Source organism: Hemitrygon akajei, chromosome 26 (genome assembly GCF_048418815.1).
Source record: "Hemitrygon akajei chromosome 26, sHemAka1.3, whole genome shotgun sequence".
NCBI lineage: Eukaryota > Metazoa > Chordata > Chondrichthyes > Myliobatiformes > Dasyatidae > Hemitrygon > Hemitrygon akajei.
Window position 1 is genome coordinate 42,698,588 of NC_133149.1, and position 22,848 is coordinate 42,721,435.

General features: G+C 47.5%; 1 protein-coding gene across 3 annotated transcripts in view; it reads left to right on the forward strand.

Moving 5' to 3' along the window:
* Positions 1 to 22,848, forward strand: part of LOC140716927 (ATP-binding cassette sub-family G member 4-like) — a 204,148-nt gene that overhangs the window by 80,993 nt on the left and 100,307 nt on the right. The window lies entirely within an intron of this gene.

A 22,848-nucleotide genomic window follows, 5' to 3' on the forward strand; every position in this document is an offset into this window, starting at 1 on the left:
TTGTTTAGACTAAGATGTGATTTAAGTGACTTTGACCATTGAATGATTCTTGGTGCCAGACAGGGTGATTTGAGTATCTCAGAAACTGCTGATCTCCTGGGATGTTCAGTGTCCAGAGTTTACAGAGAATAGTGAAAAAAATGAAAAATATCCAGTGAATGCACAACATGTCAAACCTTGAAGTGGGTGAGCTACAGCAGCAGAAGACCACAATCATACACTCATAATAAAGTGGCCATTGAGTGTATACGCACTTTGATAATACATTTACTGTGACTTTGAATTATCTATTTTTGTCTTTATCTGCAATGGGAATATATTTGGTGAAGACTTGGTGTTATCTGCAAGTTTGCTGATCCAATTAACCACATTATCATCCAGATCATTGATATGCAGTAGATGACAACCATCAATGGACCCAGCACCAATCCCTGTGGCGCACCACTAGTCACAGGCCTTCAGTCAGAGAGCAACCATCTACTACCACTCTCTGGCTTCTCCCAAAAAGCCAATATCTAATCCAATTTACTACCTCATCTTGAATGCCAAACAACTGAACCCTCCTGACCAATCTCTCATGCGAGATCTTGTCAAATAATTTGCTAAAGTCCATGTAGACAACATCCACTACCTTGTCTTCATCAACTTTCTTGGTAACTTCCTCTAAGAACTCTAAGATTGGTTAGACATGACCTATCATGCATGAAGCCATGCTGACTATCCCTCATCAGTCCCTGTCCATCCAAATACTTGTATATCCGGTCCCATAGAATACCTTCCAATAACATTCCCACTACTGATGTCAGACTCACCGTGACAGAATGGAATTCCGCTGGGTGTTCTTGTTTCCTCCCTTACTCCAAAGATGTACGGTTGCGAGCAGGAATATGATAACACTGGAACTGTGGTGTCACTTGCTGGCGACCCAGCACAATGCTCACTGATTTGATTTGATGCAGTGACACATTTCACTGTATGTTTCAATATACATGTGACAAATTAATCTATTATTTTCCTTGAACTATAAGAAGGATGTGATTAAGTTGGAAAGGATTCAAAATGGAGGGCTTTAAGTTTCAAGGAGAGACTGGACATCCTGAGGCATTTTTCCCTGGAGCATGGAAGACTGAGGGTTGACCTTGTTGTGGTGTTTGAAATCATGAGGGCCATAGAAAAGGTGAATGATCTTTTACCCAGAGTGTGGAATTAAAATTAGTTGAGTGGGAAAAGATTTAAAGGGGACCTGAGGGAAATCTTTTCCACACTGAGGGTGGTAGGTAGGTGGAAGGAGTTGCCAAAGGGAGTAGTAGAGGACAGTGCAATTATAACATTTAAAAGATATTTGGGCAGATTCATGGATTGGAAAGGTTTACAGCAAGATGGGCCAGATGTAGGCAACTTGGTGAGCATGTAAAATTTGAGTAGAAGAGCCAATTTTCTCGTGCTCCATAACTCTAACTGGAAGTAGTAAACATGGTGGGGATCATAGCTGAATGGTTTACTAGCTTCAGTCTAGAACCAATGTTAAAAAGTTCAAGTCTAATTGTTATTTAACCATACACATGTATGCAGCTAAACCGCAGTCCTCTGCGGTCATGGAATTTTTCCATGAACAAGGAATAATCAATATGCAAAATGGATTCAGGAAGGCTGCTGGAGTGAAAGTATTTGAATATACAATTGGATGTTGCATTGCTGAAACTTTATAGATTGATAAACTTCAATAGTATGAAAATTAATTGCTTTGTGACTTGGTGCAAAATTTTCAACGTGCAACTACCCCTTCCAATAGAAGGAGCCTCTGATTTTTCTGTAGTTCACAACGAAATTATTTTGAATGATTTCTGTACACGGGACAACAACTAATGGAAGTTGTGATAATGATGCATGGTTCCCCCTGTGCAAATTGGGTAAGCCCTACCTTTAGTTATTTACTCCATCAAAACACTTTATAACTATGGTTTGGGCTTGCCCTACTGGTGCAGGGTGCAATGCCATCATGGATTTGATGGTCTCATGTGCTGTATGGGGACGCCATGGTAGCGTAGCTGTTAGCACGATGCTATTACAGCCCGAGGTGCCGGAGTTCAATTCCAACGCCATCTGGAAAGAGTCTCTGTATATCCTCCCCTTGGAGTGCCTGGTTTTCTTCAGGTGCTCCAGTTTCCTCCCACAGTACGGAGATGTACTGGTACTGGTCATTGTAAATTGTCCTGTGGTCAGGCTAGGGTTAAATCAGGGGTTGCTGGATGGCGCAGTTTGAGGGGCTGGAAGGGCCTGTTCTGTGCTGTATCTCAAAAAATAACTGAACAATAGATTATGTTTCAAATGGCCAGCTGGCTCAGAGAATGATGTGGGAAATGTGCATTATTGAGCATTTTCTCGCATTGCAAGCTCCAGATGGAGGGATTCTTGGGCAATGCCCCCACTTTTTTTACTGCAGTTTAAGAGGACCACCTCAAGGATCTGAGTGATAAGACTTGATTTTCTGACCCTCAAGGTGGTCAAACATTGTTAAATAAGTGCTGCATCATCAATAACTCTCTGAGACGTGAGGTGAGATATTGGCTTTTATTGACTGGAAGAAAGAACAAGCAGTAGTTGACCACCATACTACATCCTGGAGACTGAGGGCCGGGCTCAGGCCTCAATTGCCTTTATACCGGGGTTTGTGGGAGGAGCCATGGTCAGTGGGAGGGGCCACAGGAGCAGTCAGCAGGGGGCGTGTCCAGACAGGTATATGTAGTTCACCACATTCACCCCCCCTTTGTTTTAAAAGAGAGTCCCCATGGGGCGAAGTTTCTTACAAGTATATTTACAGGTTAAGTCTATCAGGTGGTCGAATCTGTCGCTGCGATCTACGTAGCACCGGCTGTGATTGCACAGGTGCCGGTGGTGATTGCACCGGAGACAGTGGTTGTGCTGGTTCCGGCCTAACTGAAGGTGTCAGCCCACTAGGCGTCAGTGATCCCTCATGCATGTGCGAAGCGCCTGGTATATGCGCGCACGAGACGCCTGGTATAGGAGTGTCGTGAGGAGTCTGTGTAGGGCTCGGTGTGCGCGGTGTCACCTCGGGTACAGGGTTCATAGTTACCGTGGAGTGTTCGGGGTAGGGGTCTGCTGCTCCTGCAGGCGCCAGGTCGCGGACGGAGACCGTGTCCTCTCGCCCATCAGGTAATACCATGTAAGCATACTGGGGGTTCGCATGTAGAAGGTGAACCCTCTCGACCAGCGGGGAGTATTTATTGCTCCTCACATGTTTCCGGAGCAGCACTGGCCCTGGGGATGTCAGCCAAGCCGGTAGGGTGGTCCCAGTGGCAGACTTCCTGGGAAAAGAAAATAGGCGCTCGTGAGGGGTGGCATTGGTGGACGTACATAACAGGGAGCGGATAGAGTGGAGTGCCTCGGGGAGGACCTCCTGCCATCAAGAGACAGACAACCCTTTTGACTTAAGGGCTAAAAGTGTGGCCTTCCACACTGTGGCATTCTCCCTCTCCACCTGTCCATTTCCCTGGGGATTATAGCTCGTGGTCCTACTAGTAGCAATGCCCCTAGCCAGCAGGTACTGGCGCAGCTCATCACTCATAAAGGAGGACCCTCTATCACTGTGGATATAGCAGGGATATCCGAACAGAGTGAAGAGCTGGCGCAGGGCTTTTATGACAGACGTGGCAGTGGTGTCGGGGCAGGGGATGGCAAAGGGGAACTGTGAGTACTCGTCGATAATGTTGAGGAAGTAGACATTGCGGTTGGTAGAGGGAAGGGGGCCCTTAAAGTCAACACTCAGTCGCTCAAAGGGGCGGGTGGCCTTGATAAGTTGCGCTTTTTCAGGACAGTAGAAGTGCGGTTTGCACTCAGCGCAGACTTGGCAGTCCCTGGTCATCGTCCTGATGTCCTCAAGGGGGTAAGGCAGGTTCCGGGCTTTCACGAAATGGTAAAATCGGGTGACCCCCGGATGGCAAAGATGTGCATGGAGGGCGTATAGCTGGTCGAGCTGTGCGCTGGCACACGCTCCCCGGGATAGGGCATCAGGGGGCTCATTGAGCCTTCCAGGCCAGTACAGGATATCATAGTTGTAGGTGGAGAGTTCTATTCTCCACCGCAAAATTTTATCATTTTTGATTTTGCCCCGCTGTTGGTTGCTGAACAGGAACGCAACCGAGCGCTGGTCGGTCAGCAAGGTGAACCTTTTGCCGGCGAGATAGTGCCTCCAGTGCCTAAGAGCTTCCACTATGGCCTGGGCTTCTTTCTCCACCGCGGAGTGCCGAATTTCAGAGCCTTGAAGGGTACGAGAAAAGAATGCTACTGGCCTGCCTGCCTGATTGAGGGTAGCAGCCAGCGCGAAATCGGAGGCGTCACTCTCTACTTGGAAGGGAATGGTCTCGTCCACCGCATGCATCGTTGCTTTGGCAATGTCCCCTTTAATGCAGCTGAAGGCCGCGCGGGCCTCGGCAGAGAGGGGAAATGTGGTGGACTTGACCAGGGGGCGGGCCTTGTCTGCGTAATGGGGGACCCATTGGGCGTAATAGGAAAAGAAGCCCAGGCACCGTCTGAGGGCTTTGAGGGTGGTGGGAAGAGGGAGTTCTAACAGGGGGCACATATGGTCGGGATCAGGGCCAATGACCCCGTTCTCCACGACATACCCAAGGATAGCAAGTCGGGTGGTTCCGAACACACACTTGTCCCTGTTATAAGTAAGGTTCAGGGCTTTGGCCACTTGGAAAAATTGTTGGAGGTTGGCGTTGTGATCCGGCCAGTCGTGACCACAGATGGTGATATTATCCAGATAGGGAAATGTGGCCTTCAGTTGGCACTGGTCCACCATCCGGTCCATTTCCCTCTGGAAGACCGAGACACCATTTGTGACACCGAAGGGGACGCGCAGTAAGTGATAGAGCCTGCCTCCCGCCTCAAAGGCGGTGTAGGGGCGGTCCTCCGGGCGGATGGGGAGCTGGTGATAAGTGGATTTCAGATCTATTGTCGAGTACACCTTGTACTGAGCTATCTGATTGACCATATCCGCGATGCGGGGTAGGGGGTACACGTCAAGCTGCGTGAACCTATTGATGGTCTGGCTGTAGTCCACGACCATCCTATTTTTCTGCCCGGTCCGAACAACAACCACCTGGGCCCTCCAAGGACTTGTGCTTGGCTCAGTGATCCCCTCCCTGAGCAGCCGCTGCACCTCTGACTGAATGAAGGCCCTGTCCCCCGCGCTGTACCTCCTGCTTTTAGTTGCCACAGGTTTACAGTCGGGGGTCAGGTTGGCGAACAGCGGTGGGGGAGGGATCTTGAGGGTGGAGAGGCTGCAAGTGGTGTCAGTAGCGCAGCTGTCGGCATGGTGTTGGGTGGGATGTGCGGGTCGGTGTGTGTGTGTGGTCAGTAGCAGGGTATATGACGAAGTCCTACAAAACTGAGGATTCCTGACAGTGAGTGGTGGGAGGGGCCCGTCATATGCCATAGTCACACTTTCGAGGTGGCTCTGGAAGTCCAGCCCCAATAGCACAGGCGCGCACAGTTGAGGCATGACCAGTAGCGCAAAGTTCCGATATTCTGTGCCCTGCACCACCAATGTCGCTACACAACCCACCCGGATGTCTGTGGAATGCGACCCAGAGGCCATGGTGACCCTCTGGCTTACCGGCCGTGTCACGAGTCCGCAGCGTTGCACCGTGTCCGGGTCAATAAAACTCTCAGTGCTGCCTGTGTCAAACAGGCAGCTAGTCCTGTGCCCCTCCATCAGGATGTCCATCATTGACCTTGCAAGCTGGTGTGGGGCGCTTTGGTCGAGGGTTACGGAGGCCAGAGTTGAACTGCCGTCTTGGTACCCGGTAAGCACCGGTGGGTAAGGGGCGGGGCATGTTGGCGCCGACAAAGATGGCCGCCCCCATCCGGGCATGCAAGATGGCGGCCCCCATGCCTCGCACGAGGCGGGCAGGCAAGATGGCGGCGACCAAGATGGTGGCCCCCATGCCTCAAACGCAGTGCTGCCCGACCCTGCTTGTGGTTTAGACTTACAAACCTTGGCGAAATGGCCCTTCTCCCCGCAGCTGGAACTGGTCACTTCTCGGGCCGGGCAGCGTTTTCAGGGGTGCTTTTTGAGTCCACAGAAGTAACAATGCGCGGGCTTGCGACTGGCAGCAGCTGTGGTCGGGTTCGGGGAGTTCGTGGAATTGTGACTGGCAGCGGTGTTGGCGAATTTGCTCGCAGGAACCGGCGGTGGCGGGGTCTGAGGTGTCCACGGAACCGGCGGGGGATCGCGCGGCTGGACAGCGTCAGTTTTGTGCAGAGCAGCCTCCAGCATGTCGGCCGTCTCGATCGCCGAGCGTAAGGTAAGATCGGCATTTTCCAGCAGCCGCTGGCGCACGTACACTGACCTGATCCCTGTAACAAAGGTGTCTCGTATGAGGAGCTCTGCATGCTGTTCCGCCGTGAGAGTTTTGCAGTCGCAAGTTTGCACGAGTGTCTGTAGGGCTCGGAGAAACTCGGCGCTCAACTCTCCAGGCCGCTGTCGTCACATAGCTAAGCGATGTCTTGCATAGACGGTGTTCACCGGCCGCAGGTACTGTCTTTTGAGGGTGTCCAGTGCCCCTTGGTAGGTCGACAGGTCCCTGATAAGTGAGTAAACTTTTGGGGTGATCCTCGAGAGGAGAATTCTGTGCATAACAGCGGGTTCAGTTGCATTAACCTCCTCCAAGTATGATTGGAAGCATGCAAGCCAGAGTTCAAAGGCAAGAGCTGCTTCAGGGGCTTGGGGGTCCAAATCCAATCTTTCCAGACGTAAAACGCTGATGCACCATCAATAACTCACGCCGAGACTTAGGAAGTGAGATATCGGCTTTTATTGACTGAAGAACAACACTACATCCTGGGGAAAATGAGGGAGAGCAGCAGGCCACAGTCGCCTTTATACAGGGGTCTGTGGGAGGAGCCACAGGGGTAGTCAGCAGGGTCTTGGGAGGAGCCACAGGAGCAGTCAGCAGGGGTCTGTGGGAGGAGCCACAGGAGCAGTCAGCAGGGTCTTGGGAGGAGCCACAGGAGCAGTCAGACAGGTATATCTAGTTCACCACATTCACCCCCCCTTTGTTTAAAAAAATTCCCAAGCATATTTACAGGTTAAGTCGATCAGGTGGTCGAATCGTTCGCTGCGATCTACGTAGCTCCGGCTGCAATTGCACAGGAGCCGGAGGTGATGACGGCACAGGTGCCGGAGGTGGTGTGTGCTCCGAAGGCGGAGAGTGGGTTAATTCTGTCCCAACAGGAGGTGTCAGGGATCCCTCGCGTGTGAGCGAGGGCCCTGGAACAGCCGCATACGGAGTCTGTGTGGGGCACGGTGCGCGTGGAGTCACTTCGGGTACAGGGTGCAAAGTTACCGTGGAGTGCTCGGGGTAGTGGTCTGCTGCTCCGGCGGGCGCCAGGTCGCGGACAGAGACCGTGTCCTCCCGCCCATCAGGCAAGACCACGTAGGCATACTGGGGATTAGCATGCAGGAGGTGAACCTTCTCGACCAGTGGTGAGTACTTATTACTCCTCGCATGTTTACGCAGCAGCACTGGCCCCGGGGACGTCAGCCAAACTGGCAGGGTGGTCCCAGTGACAGACTTCCTGGGAAAAGAGAATAAGCGTTCGTGAGGGGTGGCATTAGTGGACGTACACAACAGGGAGCGGATAGAGTGGAGTGCCTCAGGGAGGACCTCCTGCCATCGGGAGACCGGCAACCCTTGTGACTTAAGGGCTAAAAGTATGGCCTTCCACACTGTGGCATTCTCCCTCTCCACCTGGCCATTCCCCCGGGGATTATAACTCGTGGTGCGACTAGTAGCTATGCCCCTAGCAAGCAGGAACCGGCGCAACTCGTCACTCATAAAGGAGGACCCTCTATCACTGTGGACATAGCAGGGATATCCGAACAGTGTGAAGAGCTGGCGCAGGACTTTGATGACCGACGTGGTAGTAGTGTCGGGGCAGGGAACGGCAAAGGGGAATCGCGAGTACTCGTCAATAATACTGAGAAAGTAGACATTGCGGTCGGTGGAGGGAAGGGGGCCCTTAAAGTCAATACTCAGTCGCTCAAAAGGGCGGGTGGCCTTGACAAGCTGCGCAGTGTCAGGACGGTAGAAGTGCGGTTTGCACTCAGCGCAGATCTGGCAGTCCCTGGTCATCGTCCTGATGTCCTCCAGGGAGTACGGCAGGTTCCGGGCTTTAATGAAGTGATAAAACCGGGTGACCCCCGGGTGGCAAAGTTGGGCATGAAGGGCATACAGCTGGTCGAGCTGGGCACTAGCACACGGTCCCCGGGATAGGGCATCAGACGGTTCATTGAGCCTGCCAGGCCGGTACAGGATATCGTAAGTATAGGTGGAGAGTTCCATTCTCCATCGCAAAATTTTATCATTTTTGATTTTGCCCCGCTGTTGGCTGCTGAACATGAACGCAACCGAGCGCTGGTCGGTCAGCAAGGTGAACCTTCTGCCGGCGAGATAGTGCCTCCAGTGCCGAATAGCTTCCACTATGGCTTGGGCTTCTTTCTCCACCGTGGAGTGCCGAAGTTCAGAGCCTTGAAGGGTACGAGAAAAAAACGCCACTGGCCTGCCTTCCTGATTGAGGGTAGCAGCCAGCGCGACGTCAGAGGCGTCACTCTCTACTTGGAAGGGAATGGTCTCGTCTACCGCATGCATCGTTGCTTTGGCAATGTCCCCTTTAATGCAGCTGAAGGCCGCGCGGGCCTCGGCAGAGAGGGGAAAGGTGGTAGACTTGACCAGGGGGCGGGCCTTGTCTGCGTAATGGGGAACCCATTGGGCGTAATAGGAAAAAAAACCCAGGCACCGCCGGAGGGCCTTGAGAGTAGTGGGAAGAGGGAGTTCTAACAGGGGGCGCATACGGTCGGGGTCAGGGCCAATGACCCCGTTCTCCACGACATACCCAAGGATAGCGAGCCGTGTGGTTCTGAACACACACTTGTCCTTGTTATAAGTGAGGTTCAAAGCATCGGCCACCTGGAAAAAACGTTGGAGGTTGGTGTCATGGTCCGACCAGTCGCGACCACAGATGGTGATGTTATCTAGATAGGGAAATGTGGCCGTCAGTTTGTACTGGTCCACCATCCGGTCCATCTCCCTCTGGAAGACCGAGACCCCATTTGTGACACCAAACGGGACGCGCAGAAAGTGATAGAGCCTGCCACCCGCCTCGAAGGCGGTGTAGGGGCGGTCCTCTGGGCGGATGGGGAGCTGGTGATAAGCGGATTTCAGATCAATTGTCGAGTACACCTTGTACTGAGCTATCTGGTTGACCATATCCGCGATGCGGGGTAGGGGGTACGCGTCAAGCTGCGTGAATCTATTGATGGTCTGGCTGTAGTCCACAACCATCCTATTTTTCTGCCCAGTCCGAACAACGACCACCTGGGACCGCCATGGGCTTGTGCTTGGCTCAATGATCCCCTCCCTGAGCAGCCGCTGCACCTCTGAATGAATAAAGGCCCTGTCCCCCGCACTGTACCTCCGACTTTTAGTTGCCACAGGTTTACAGTCGGGGGTCAGGTTGGTGAACAGCGATGGGGGAGGGATCTTGAGGGTGGAGAGGTTGCAAATAGTGTCAGCAGCACAGCTATCGACATGGTGCTGGGCGGGATGTGGGGTTCGGGGTGTATGTGCGTGTGGTAACGGAGTATATGGCGAAGTCCCACCAAACTGAGGATTCCTGACAGTGAGTGGTGGGTGGGGCCCGTCATATGCCATAGTCACACTTTCGAGATGGCTCTGGAAGTCCAGCCCCAATAGCACAGGTGCGCACAGCCGAGGCATGACCAGGAACGCAAAGTTCCGATACTCTGTGCCCTGCACCACCAATGTCGCTACACAACCCACCCGGATGTCTGTGGAATGCGACCCTGAAGCCAAGGTGATCTTCTGACGGACCGGCCGTGTAACGAGTCCGCAGCGTTTCACTGTGGCCGGGTCAATAAAACTCTCAGTGCTGCCCGTGTCAAACAGGCAGCTAGTCCTGTGCCCCTCCACCAGGATGTCCATCATCGACCTTGCGAGCTGGTGCGGAGCGCTTTGGTCGAGGGTCACGGAAGCCAGCGTAGAACGGGGCGTGTCGGGGGCGGGGCCTGGTGACGCCGGCAAAGTTGGCCGCTCACATCCGGGCATGCAAGATGGCGAGGCGGGGGGCGGGGCCTGGTGACGCCGGCAAAGATGGTTGTCCACATCCGGTCATGCAAAATGGCGGCCCCCAGGTCTCAGACGCAGCGCTGCTCGACCCCGGGCGCGGTTTAGATTTACAGACCTTGGCGAAATGGCCCTTCTTCCCGCAGCTGGAACACGTCGCTTCGCGCGCCGGGCAGCTGTCCCTGGCATGTTTCCGAAGCCCACAAAAGTAACAGAGTTTCATACCTGGCGAATTCGTGGGGTTTGAGATACCGCGACTGGCAGCGGCGTTGGCGAATTCGCTCGGAACCGGGGAATCGCTCGGCTGGACTTCTTCGGCGTACAACTGCGCAGCCTCTATCGAATCGGCCGTCTCTATCGCGGAGCGTAAGGTAAGATCAGCTTTTTCCAGCAGCCGCTGGCGGATACACACTGACCGAACCCCAGTCACAAAAGCGTCTCGGACCAAGAGTTCCTTATGCTGTTCTGCTGTGAGCGCTGGGCAGTCACAGGCCCGCGCGAGGGTCTGTAACTCGCGAAGAAATTCAGCAGTCGACTCCGTAGGCCGCTGTTTTCGCGTTGCCAAGCGGTGCCGTGCATAAACTGGATTTACTGGCCGCAGGTACTGTCTTCGGAGGGCGGCAAGCGCCTCCTCGTAGGTGGATATGTCCCTGATGAACGAATAAACTTTTGGGGCGACCCTCGAGAAGAGAAGTTTGTGCCGAACAGCCGAGTCGGTGGCACGAACCTCCTCTAAGTACGATTGGAAGCACACCAGCCAGTGTTCAAAGGCAAGAGCTGCTCCAGGGTCTCGGGGGTCCAAGTCTAGGCGTTCTGGGCGTAAAGCGGTTTCCATGTTGTAACTTTCAGTCAATAAAATTGATGCCCCATCAATAACTCACGCCGAGACTTAGGAAGTGAGATATCGGCTTTTATTGACTGAAGAACAACACTACATCCTGGGGAAAATGAGGGAGAGCAGCAGGCCACAGTCGCCTTTATACAGGGGTCTGTGGGAGGAGCCACAGGGGTAGTCAGCAGGGTCTTGGGAGGAGCCACAGGAGCAGTCAGACAGGTATATCTAGTTCACCACAAACGCTTTCCACGTTTTAAAACTTCCAGTCAATAAAATTGATGCACCATCAAGAACTCTCTGAGACGTGAGGCAAGATAACGGCTTTTATTGACTGGAAGAAAGAACAAGCAGTAGTTGACCACCATACTACATCCTGGAGACTGAGGGCAGGGCTCAGGCCTCAATCGCCTTTATACCGCGGTCTGTGGGAGGAGCCACAGGAGCAGTCAGCAGGGCGCGTGTCCAGACTGGTATATGTAGTTCATCACAGTGAGACTGGCCACTTCTTTTCTCGGTGGTGCCATTTGTGGGGTGGTCAGCTGGTAAAATTCAGTGTCTAATGAGCATCTGGGCAGTCTTTTATAAGGAAAAAAAGTTCACATCAACATTGTTCATGTCTACCTTGTAAACACAGTCTGCTAAACAAATTGCCGACTTACTTTTAATCTTTACCTCTTTTGTCAAAAGTGTTTTTTGACATAGAATGAAAAGTGCCTGGGATGCACGGCTGGGGCTATCATTGAGGGGACATTTAAGGGACTCTTGGATAGGCAGGTGGATGAAAGAAAATGAAGGGTTATGGGCTGTGTAAGGAGGAAGGGAGATTAGTTTATACTTTATTATTAGTCTATCCTTTATTAGGAGTTTGAAGAGATTTGGCATGTCAACAAATACACTCAAAAGCCTCTATAGATGTACTGACAGCATTCTGACAGGCTGCATCACTGTCTGGTATGGGGGGGGGGGGGAGAGTGGGAGGCTACTGCACAGGACTTTAAATCAAGTCAGCTCCATCTTGGACACTGGCCTACAAAGCCAAGACCTCTTTAGGGAACAGTGTCTCAGAAAGGCAACATCCATTATTAAGGACCTCCAGCACCCAGGGCATGCCCTTTTCTCACAGTTACCATCAGGTAGGAGGTACAGAAGCCTGGACATTGAGTCTTTGGACACTACCTCACTTTTTTATAATATACACTATTTTCTGTTTTTGCACGGTTTTTAAAATCTATTCAATATACGTAATTGATTTACTTGTTGACTTATTTTTTATTTATTAGTATTCTCTTTGCTAGATTATGTATTGCATTGAACTGCTGCTGCTAAGTTAACAATTTTCATGTCACATGCCAGTGATGATAAACCTGGTTCTAATTCTGATAGTGCAATATTGTGAGCCAAAGTACTGCACACTTCTATGCTCTAGGGAGAGATTTTAAGTAGATTTTTTATTAAATAAGAGGTATTGGGCAAAAAAAATCTCACCCCCATGCCCAACCAATTTATTGCACAGCAGACTCATGTGTCAATTTATATTCCTCACTGCCTGACCTCACAGGATGTGTCAGTGGGAGGGTAACTTGTCACAAGTTGCTAACATCGGCCAAATGCAAATAAACGTCTCTGTCATATGGACTTCTTAAGTGTTTCACTTAGATCTGTTACACTCTCTGTGTCTGTGGGGGTAAGGGTATCACTACTTTCTCCCCTGTGGTATTTTAACTCAATACTGTATATCTGTAAACCAGAGATTTACCTATTTATTCCTCCTGCAATTATTTGCCCATCATTCAAGATTTTGTAAATTATTTATGGTTTTGCAAATGGTTTATTTCTATATATTTGTTTTAACTTTTTGGTTATTGATGTACTTAACTTGATATGATTAACAAGGAAAGAGTAAGAAACATTTGTCTAGATATTCATGACCAGTCGGAAATTAACAGAATGGAGGTTGAGTCAAAGGACTTCTTGCTGACTCTACTGTAGAAGGTAGTTCTGAAAGAAAATTTTAGTGGTTGACTAAGCTTTAAGATTAAAGAAAATTATTAGACCAAAACAGTGGCTGTAGTTTTAAATTAGCATATTCTAACCGTGCCTTTTATATAATTGGTTGAATGCTTCATGCACTAAATCAGGAAATTTAGGAACTGGAAAACATGCATGAAAGAAAAATAGAGGCCTATGTAGGAGGGAAAGGTTGGCCCAGCATTGTGGGCCGAAGGGCCTTTAATGTGCTGTAATGTTCTATATTCCATGAAATAGTTTGTTAGGGGTACTGTTTGTGCTTTGTATTCACTGGATGAGAAACAGAGAGACATCGGAGCATAGCCATTGACAGGGAATAAGTCAATGTCATTTTGGCATGTGCAATAGAAAGTTAAAAATAATCGACAAAAAGTGCACATAGACATTAAAACGTGACACATTTTAGTGATACACAAGACTTCTTAATACATGATTTATGTGAAAGTGCACAGGAGTTCCTCCCCTTGAGGGGGGAGATGTGGATTGGAGTTCCATGCCAATGGCCTTCACCTCAGTGACACTGAATTGTTGGAGATACCAGTTTTGAACTCAGGCTCAGTACTGCCTGTTCAGTTAGTGTATGGGAATCAAGTGTCACCTCCATCTTGGGGGTGAGGGGGAGAACAGGGTGTTTACTCAGTATCTTGGGAAATGTGCCTCCTCAACTAGTCTTGACAAAAATAGGTTGATTTATTATTCATAATATTTTACTGAGATGTGCAGAAACGCACAGTATTTTTCCATATGTAAAAGCCGCCATCTAATGCAGTTCATTGCATATGATAAGCTGAAGATAATTTTGATGTATCCGAAATTGTCAAGTAATTCTTCCCCTGTCAGTAGTGATATCAGCCACATACTAACATCACTACACAATGGGCATGAGTTTTGAGCCATATAAACACGTCTGCATTGCCCTCCCCTCCCCCTCTTCTTCCCCCCCCCCCCCCCACCATTACAGTTCACCTCACTCTTTCTGTCTCCCCAGCTGTTTCCCTCAGGGCATGAACATGAAGCACAATTTCTCTCATTCCCAGCAGCATACCCCACTTTTCTTGAAAATGATAGTCAAAAATCTGCAATTTCCTCCTTGAACTCAGCTTCAACCCAGAGATGAAATGTGAAACAAGGCCACGCCGAGAGAGCTTGACCTCTGACTGTCATTGAAAACTGTTCTGTCTGCAGACTGATTGTGTTAATGGACTCGCACAGCATTGCTGTAATTTCTAATCAAATGTATTTTCACTCCTGATGGGTACTAATGCATGCTGTACTATTACTAATGCTTTGTGCTGACGTCATTCCATACATTGCCAATCGGTGTTGCTCCTGTGCAACAATAGAAATATGAAAATGATTTCTGTGCATATGAATCATACCAGAGCAACAGACACAAAATGCTGGAGGAACTCAGCAAGTCAGACAGCATTTATGGAGGGAAATAAACAGTCGAACATTTCAGGCTGAGACCCTTCATCAGAACTGGAATGGAAGGGGAAGGTGGAGAGAGGAAGGAATACAAACTGGCAGGTGATAGGTGAGGCTGGCTGAGGGGGAAGGTGGGTGGTAGGGCAGGGAGAATGAAGTGAGAAGCTGGAAGGTGATAGATGGGAAAGATGAGGGCTGAAGAAGATGATATTGGAGCGGAGTGGACCATGAAAGAAAGGGAAGTAGAGGGCAGTGAGGAGTCAGGCTTCACCTTCTAGCTTGTTACCCCTTCCCCTCAACCCCTCTCCCCCAATCTGTGCCGCTCCAAATTTGGCTTCCACTGTTCGATCTCAGGTGGCTTTACCAGCAGGTGCCCACATTCTAAACTGTGGAGTTTCCTCTACTAATATCTCTGCCTCTTACCCCAGCAATTGTTTGACTAAGATTTTGGTCACCTGCCACAATATCATTTCAAAACACACCTGTAAATCACATTGAGCCATTTCACGATATTAAAGGTGCTACATAAATAGAAGATGATGAGTTTTTAAAGGGGGTTTATAACAAAACAAAATAGTAAAAAAATCCCCCTCCTCTCTTCCAGTCCCCACTCTGGCTTTCCTCTTCCCATTCCTTTCCTCACCTGCCTATCACTTCCCTCTGCTGGCCCCCACTCCCCTTTCTCCCACAGTCCACTGTCCTCCTCTATCAGATTCTTCCTCTTTCAGCCCATATGGAAGGCCAAGTCTAGGGGCGTTGAGAAGGTGGGGCGGGGTAGCTATTTCAGATGTGAATGAAAAGTGATACTTGGAATTCAAATGTGTATTGGTGAGCCATGTAAAACTTGCCTTGTGTGTTGTGTATGGGCCTTTTTGAATTTTGGAAAAGTTATTTTCAGAGCAGGTCATAAGTTATTGTAGAATAGTACAGCACAGAGAAACAGGACCTTCAGTTACGATTTCTATGACAATCACTTTACTTGCATAGAACAGTACAGCATAAGACCAGAACCTTTGGCCCACAAATATCTGCACCAAATACAATGCCAACCTATACTACATCTCTTCTGCCTGTACATGATCCATGTCCCTCCATTCCTTACATTTCCATGTGCCTATCTAACAGCCTCTTAAATGCCACTATCGTATCTGCCCTTGGCAGCCTGTTCCAGTCAACTCTCATACCTGGCATTTCTATCCTGGGGAAAAAGATAATGAATGTCTACCTCTCATGATCATATGAACTTTGATCAGCTCCCCCCTCAGTCTCTGATGCTCCAGAGAAAACATCCCAAATTTGTCCAATCTCTCCATTTCACTCATACCCTCTGATCCATGGTAGCATTCTGGTAAACCACTTCCGAAGTCTCAACATCCTTCCTGTCATGGATGGCCAGAATTGGATGCAAATCTCCAAGTGTGACTTAACCTAAGTTTTATGTTGTTGCAAATCTATACATACCCATACTGCTCTCATTTACCTGTAACTGCTCTGGAGTCTGTAGTCTTCTATACCGTTGTGCTTCAATGTCATGTACCAATATCTGGCATTTCCTCAGGCAGTGATTCACATGAAATCTAGGCCCTCACAAAAGATGATGGAAATATAAAGAGCATTTTATATAAATATATTGAGCAATCTAAACAAAATGCTGGAGCATTTTAGGTCAGGCAACATTTATGGAGGGAAAATGAACAGTCGACGTTTGTGCCAGTGCCGTTCATCAGCACTGGAAAGGAAGGGGTGGAAGCCACAATAAGAAGGTGGGGAGAGGGGAAGGAAGGAGTTCCAGCTGGAAAGTGATAGGTGAGACCAGGTGAGGGGGAAGCTGAGTGAATGGAGGAAGGGGAGATGAAGTAAGAACCTGTGAGGTGATGGGTGGAAAAGGTAAAGGGCTGAAGAAGGAATCTGACAGGAGAGGAGAGTGCACCATGGTAGAAAAGGAAGGAGGAGGGGCACCAGAGGGAGGTGATGGGCAGTTGAAGAGAAGAGAAGGGTTAAGAGAGGAGCTAGAATGAGGAATGGAATAAGATAGAAGAGGGAGGGAGGGAGAATTTATCAGAAGTTAGAGACATTGTTGTTCATGCCATCAGGTTGGAGACTACCCAGATGGAATATGTGGTGTTGATCCTCCAACCTGAATTTGGCCTCATCATGGCAGTAGAGGACAGGCATGTGAGAACGGGAATGTGAAGTCAAATTGAAATGGGGATCCACCAGGCAGAGGAAAGGTGCTTAACAAAGTAGTCCTCTAGTCTGCGCCAGGTTTCACTGATGTAGATGGTACTGCACTGGAAATTAATTTCCCTCCATAGAAGTTGTCTAATCTGCTAAGTTCCAGCAGCATTATGTTTGTGAATCCCCAATACTGCACTGACCCACCGATCCATCATTTAAGTGTCAGTCCTCAGAGTGATGCTTGAACCCATAGATGTTCAAATAGTTTTCTATTTCTTAAAGCTTTCCTTTTTTTAAAAAAATGGAAAGAAACATAAAGGGGGAAATAGATTTCCTCTATCTTTCTCAATGTCTGTAATAATGTTGAGGTGAGTAAGAGCTAGATCTGAGAGGGATGGATTAAGTCTGGAGCTAAATTAGTATAAAATAAATGGAGACCATTAATGGACTAAAAGGAAGTAGGCTCTGAAGAATCTTGTATTCTCAAATCACATTCTTAACCTTGGCTTTAATTTGAATGGACCGAGTCCAAAAATTAACTAAGAATTGTTCCCATCCATTAGTCTGATTGTTCAGTTTTCATTATGCATTATCTAAAAGCTGTATGGATTTTATAAGCTCTTGTGGAATCTGATCACTCTGTGATCTGGACTGGGAAATGGAGTCTTGCAGGTTGAAGCTTGTAGAAGCTTGGAAAGGTTTGAATTGGTATGATAAGGGAGTGGAGATTGAGATTGTTGGTCTTTTGTCTCCAGTTGTTGGTTTAGAACATAGAACATTCCAACACAGTACAGGCCCTTCGGCCCACCATGTTGTGGCAACCTTTTCACCTATCCTAGAAACATCCTAACACCTTCTTCCTACATTTTTTCTATCATTCATGTACTTACCTAAAGGTTTCTCAAATGTCCCTAATGTATCTGCCTCTGTCACCACTCCTGGCACTCACTCATTCACCTCTTGTCTCCAACATGCCCCTGGTAATTTCCTTCAATCACATTAAAATTATGCCCCCTTGTATATGCTGTTTAGGCTTCCACAATGTAGTCTGTTTTTATAGTAATGTTCAAGGCCCACTTATAATGATTCAAGAACAAAGTATAGAAATGAAGTGTGATTACTGTAATGATGAAGGCAATGCACCACCAATATATACTACTATATCGTTGTCACAGGTACGGAGATACAGTGAAAAGCTTGTCTTGCAAACTGTTTACGCAGATCAGATCATTACACAGAGCACTGAGCTAGAATAAGATAAAACAATAACAATGCAGAATAAAGTGGAAAAACTACTAACAAAGTACAGTACAGGTAAACAATAAAGTGCAAGAGGTAGATTCTGAGGCATTCACTATAATCCTCCTGCAAAGAGCATTCTGGTACAGACTAGACTATTTGTTGGTTTAGAAATGTTGATTTTTGGGGCATTTCTATTAGGCCATTGCAGGAGCAGGCCATTCAGCCCACAATGTTGTGCCGAACCAGCTAAAAAGCAAATTAAAAACACCCAAACATTAACCCCCCCCCACCTATTCCACGTCTGTATCCTCCATCTTCCTCACATCCATGTGCCTATCTAAACATCTCTTAAGAGCCTCTAATGTATTTGCCTCTACCACCATACTAGGCAGTGCATTCCAGGCATCCATGACTCTGAGTAAAAAAACTTACCCCTCACATCCTTCTTGAACCTACCTCCTCTAACCTTCAATGCATCCCCTCTGGTATTAAACATTTATTAGACTGTTGCCTGGGATAACTCATGGAGAATGTTGAAAATGCTCAGTACATTAGGCGGCGTATGTGGAGACAGGCACAGAATCAATGTTTCAAGTCAGTGTTCAGTTTTTTAAAACTGAATAATTAGTAATCAAACTTGATTTAAATTGGGGTCACAGGGCAGGAGTGAAAAGAACAAAGGGAATGTTTGTTGGCCAGATGGGTTGCACAGTGGAAACCCGCAACAAGGAGTACAGGAGGTATATCTGTTTGGGTTATCCAGAGAAATTGGCCATTGCAGAGCAGTGCATTTGCACTGGCCATGGGATTGACTTTGACAGCACAAAACTACTGTGCCACGCCAATGGCTTTTGGGACTGCCTGGTAAAAGGCACCATTGAATTAAAACTAGGGGAAATGAATTTTAACAAAGGCGAAGGCCTCACTCTAAGTAAGAACTGGAATTTGATTGTGAACAGTTGAAACCTGATTGGATGACGATTAACCAATCAGGAGGAATGGGTGACGGGGGTACAAATACCACTGGACTAAACATGCCCTGGCATCATCCCTGATGAAGATGGCAAAGTTTGTCATCGAAATGTCAGTTATAATCGATACCTGTACCTGGCTGGAAGCCCGAGAAGAGTTTATTCAAGAATATTAGGACTTCCAACCTGGAAGGACAGCAGAGAATTGAGTTATTAAGCTACATAAAGTTATTACTTAAAAAGTTATTTCAACAACTGTAATTGGAAAATTGTTGGTAACCTTATAGGTGAAACTTGAGCAAGAAACTTGCAGCTGGATTATTAAAGGATGTGTGTTCATTTAAGAACCCATTGGATAGTGTAGTGGAAAGAACAAATGGGTACAAGTGGTTTTCTGATTAATACAACTGGGTTTTAACTGAATGCAGTGTCCATTATTGAAATTGTATATGTTGCATCACCTGTATGAGTAGGACAGTGATGAGGTAGATTTCAGTCAGACTACAGTGAGATACCGGACATAGATGAGGTCAGTGCAATTGTTGCTAATAATACATCATGCACGTTGACTATCTCCAGTGCCAGTACTGGGGTCAGCACTAGATTTCATCTTGTTTTTCTTTTGTTCCCATAACCTCCTGTTGGAGTAGAACTGAGTGTATATTTAATGGCAGTCTATCAGATTACAAGAAGGTGAGGTATTCATTACTAAATGTGAGTCAACTACTCTCACTGATGTGCATGCAGATAAGCTGGTGTTTGTAGTGATGAACACTTTCAGTCTGACTAAAATCGAAGCTGGTCTCAGCCCAGGGCAGCTGGATAGAAGGGCAAACAATGTTGTACAGCCAAAACAAGAGTGATGTCAAATTCAGAGGAATAGGTTTTAAATTTTTTTTTAAATTACAAGAGCCCTGAGTTTTGAGCACTACATTTTCATTGTTAATCCAATAGACATTATCCCAACAGCCTTCAGGTGTAGTTGCTAACCTGCTATTATCCAGTGTCTAGGTACAATGCTGATTTGGAGCCTCTGCTCACTGGTTTATCTGGTTAGAGCTATTAATATTGCATGGACTTTTTTAACCTTGAAAGATTGTAAGCTTTTATAGGTTCCTTTGTCTCCAGTATCTTCAAGTTTGGCAAGGCTCAGGAACTTACCCTTTCAAACAAACTGCCCTGTCTTGGCCAGTGCATTCTTGTCACTGGCTTGTGTGGAGCCCAAAATGACTTCCAGACTGGTTCCTGTCCAATGCCCAGTGCAATCAGCGGTATTTAAATGTTTGAAGCATTTTTGCAGGAACTACTGTACAAATATGACTAACTGTTCATCCGTCTGTAGTGATGGAATAAAGGTTATTTGAACCTCAAGGGATCTGACTAATAGGGTAATGTTGGACTTCTGCCAATTTGTATGAAGGTCCCAATGTTTGGTAAGCTAGTAAGTCAGGTACATCAATGCATTGTTTATATTTGATGACATCAGGGTAGTACATTTGATTACCAAGAACAAGAAAGATCTATGTTTATTTAGCACTGCACAACATTAGATTGCTACAAGATACAACCAATAGAAGAGTTGACTCTGATATATTATAGGATATGCAGCAGCTAATTTGTGCACATATGCTCCTCTGATACTTGTTTAGCTACTCAGCTCGGTCAGAAAAATATTGGAACATTATTCTTCAGAAAAGCGAAATAGGTTTGTATCACATTCACATAAGAGAAGATAGGACCTTCGTTTAACCCCTCACCTGAAAGCCAGCACCCCCATTAGTGCAGCTCTTCAACCATTAGAGGGCCAAGTTATATGATGGACTCAATGGGACTTGAACCCATGACCTCCATTTTGGAAAAGTAACTGGTTGAACTGCAGATAGTACTTATGTCAAAGGAATAGAACGGTTTGATTTGCTTTCAGTTGATGACATGTAAAGGATTTTTAAATAGACCTAAGCAAAAAAATCTGTTTTCACTGACTGCCCTGAGATCAACACTTGACACAGTCACAGTCATAGCTTGCAAACATAAATGAGGTGAGGGGATCCATCTTGGGTAATAAGTTGGTGAAAGGGTAACTCGTCAGGATTTAAAACCCAGCACAAGATAGGTTTGGCAGAGAGGTGCAGGACCGCTGGAATTTTAACTTTCAGGTCCTGCAAAGCAATCGTAGAAGTGGACAGCATAGCATCGGGCCATTTGGCCCATTTACACTTGATGCACCATCAATAACTCTCCGAGACGTGAGGCGAGATATTGGCTTTTATTGACTGGAAGAAAGAACAAGCAGCAATTGACCACCATGCTACATCCTGGAGACTGAGAGGCAGGGCTCAGGCCCCAATCGCCTTTATACCGGGGTCAGTGGGAGGAGCCACAGGAGCAGTCAGCGGGGGGGGGGGGGGGGGGCGTGTCCAGACAGGTATATGTAGTTCACCACAACACTAATCCTACATTAATCCAATTTTTAAAAAATTCTCATCTGCCTCCACCAGATTCTACCACTCACCTACACACTAGAGCAAGGGTTCCCAACCTGGGGTCCACGAACCCCTCAGTTTAATAGTAAGGCTCCATGGCATAAAGAAGGTTGGGAACTCCTGCTTTAGAGCAACTGACAGTAGCTGTTAAACAAGCATTTATGAAACATGGGCAGGGATTGGAGCATATGGAGGAAACACAAGTGGTATCTGGGAGAACATGGAATCTCCATGTACCCAGCACTTGAAGTCAGGATTGAAGCCAGGCACTGTGAGACTTGTACTTCTCTGCCATCATCCTTCGTTAATGTGGGGATGGTGTTCTATCCTGCTAAGATGCCGAACGCTCTGAAATTTGAGTTTGATCAGTGCTCTCCCTTCATCCAACATTTTTCTTTCTTTGGTTTGTTCATTGGCTTTTGACTTGGTGAAAAATCCCAAGTGGAAAGAGCCGGACGGCAATATTTGTGTTCATTAGGTCTCAATTGTCACACAAGTATTGAGAAAATACAATTGCTGGAAATCTGCAATAAAGACAAACAAAGATAATACTGGAAACATCCACTGGTAAGACAACATCTGTGGAAAGAGAAGCAGAGATGATCTTTTAGGACAAAGACTGTCCAAACTCCTTCCCTTCTCACAGACGATGGCTGACCTATGGAGTGTTTGCAGCACTGTTTGTTTTTATTTCAGTTGTCATGTGATGGACAGGGTTATGGTAGGGCAGTTAGTAATAGTGCCTGGACGCTTGGGTTTGATCCTGACCTTGGGTGCTATTGACAAAGTGTGTGCACATTCTCCCCATAACCACGTGGACAGAATTATAAGCCCGGTAGTTAAAATTGATCACATTCTGTTTTACAGGTAGGAGTGGTTAAAACAGCAGCTAGCATCATCAGCAAAGGTAACTGGGGACGTTAAGTCACAAAGATTTTTTTTCCCTGGAACTCTTTGCGGACAAACGGGATTGGGCATTCCAGTTTCTGGCATTGGGCCATCAAGGGATCTGTCCAAGCTGACTGCCTGCCCTTCTTTCAAGAGATGCCTGCTTGAGGGTGTACATAGTGTCTGCTGGCTTGCTAGAGGTCTTCCAGAGTAACACTGGCAAAATGCTGAAGAAAGTCAGTAAGTCAAGCAGCATCGGTGGAAAGGAATAAAGGGTCAAAGTTTCGGGCTGAGAACCCTCATCAGGACTAGAATGAAAGGAGGAAGAAGCCAGAATTAGAAGGTTGGGTGAGGGGAAGGAGCACAAGTTCGAAGGTGATAAGTGAAACCATGTGAGAGGGAAGGTAGGTAGCTGGGGGAGAGACTCACCTCTATCTGTTCCTTATAATTTTCCTACAAGAGATAACTTGCAGGAGCAGGTGTCTGGTTGCATTTTGTAATGGTAATTGCATGTGTCACAAATCTGCCATGAACTGTGCAGGATAATGAGCCAGGAAACTTACTTAATGTGGCGAATTGTTAAAGCTGCTGAATTTTCCATTTTTTTTTTGAAGGAACTGCAT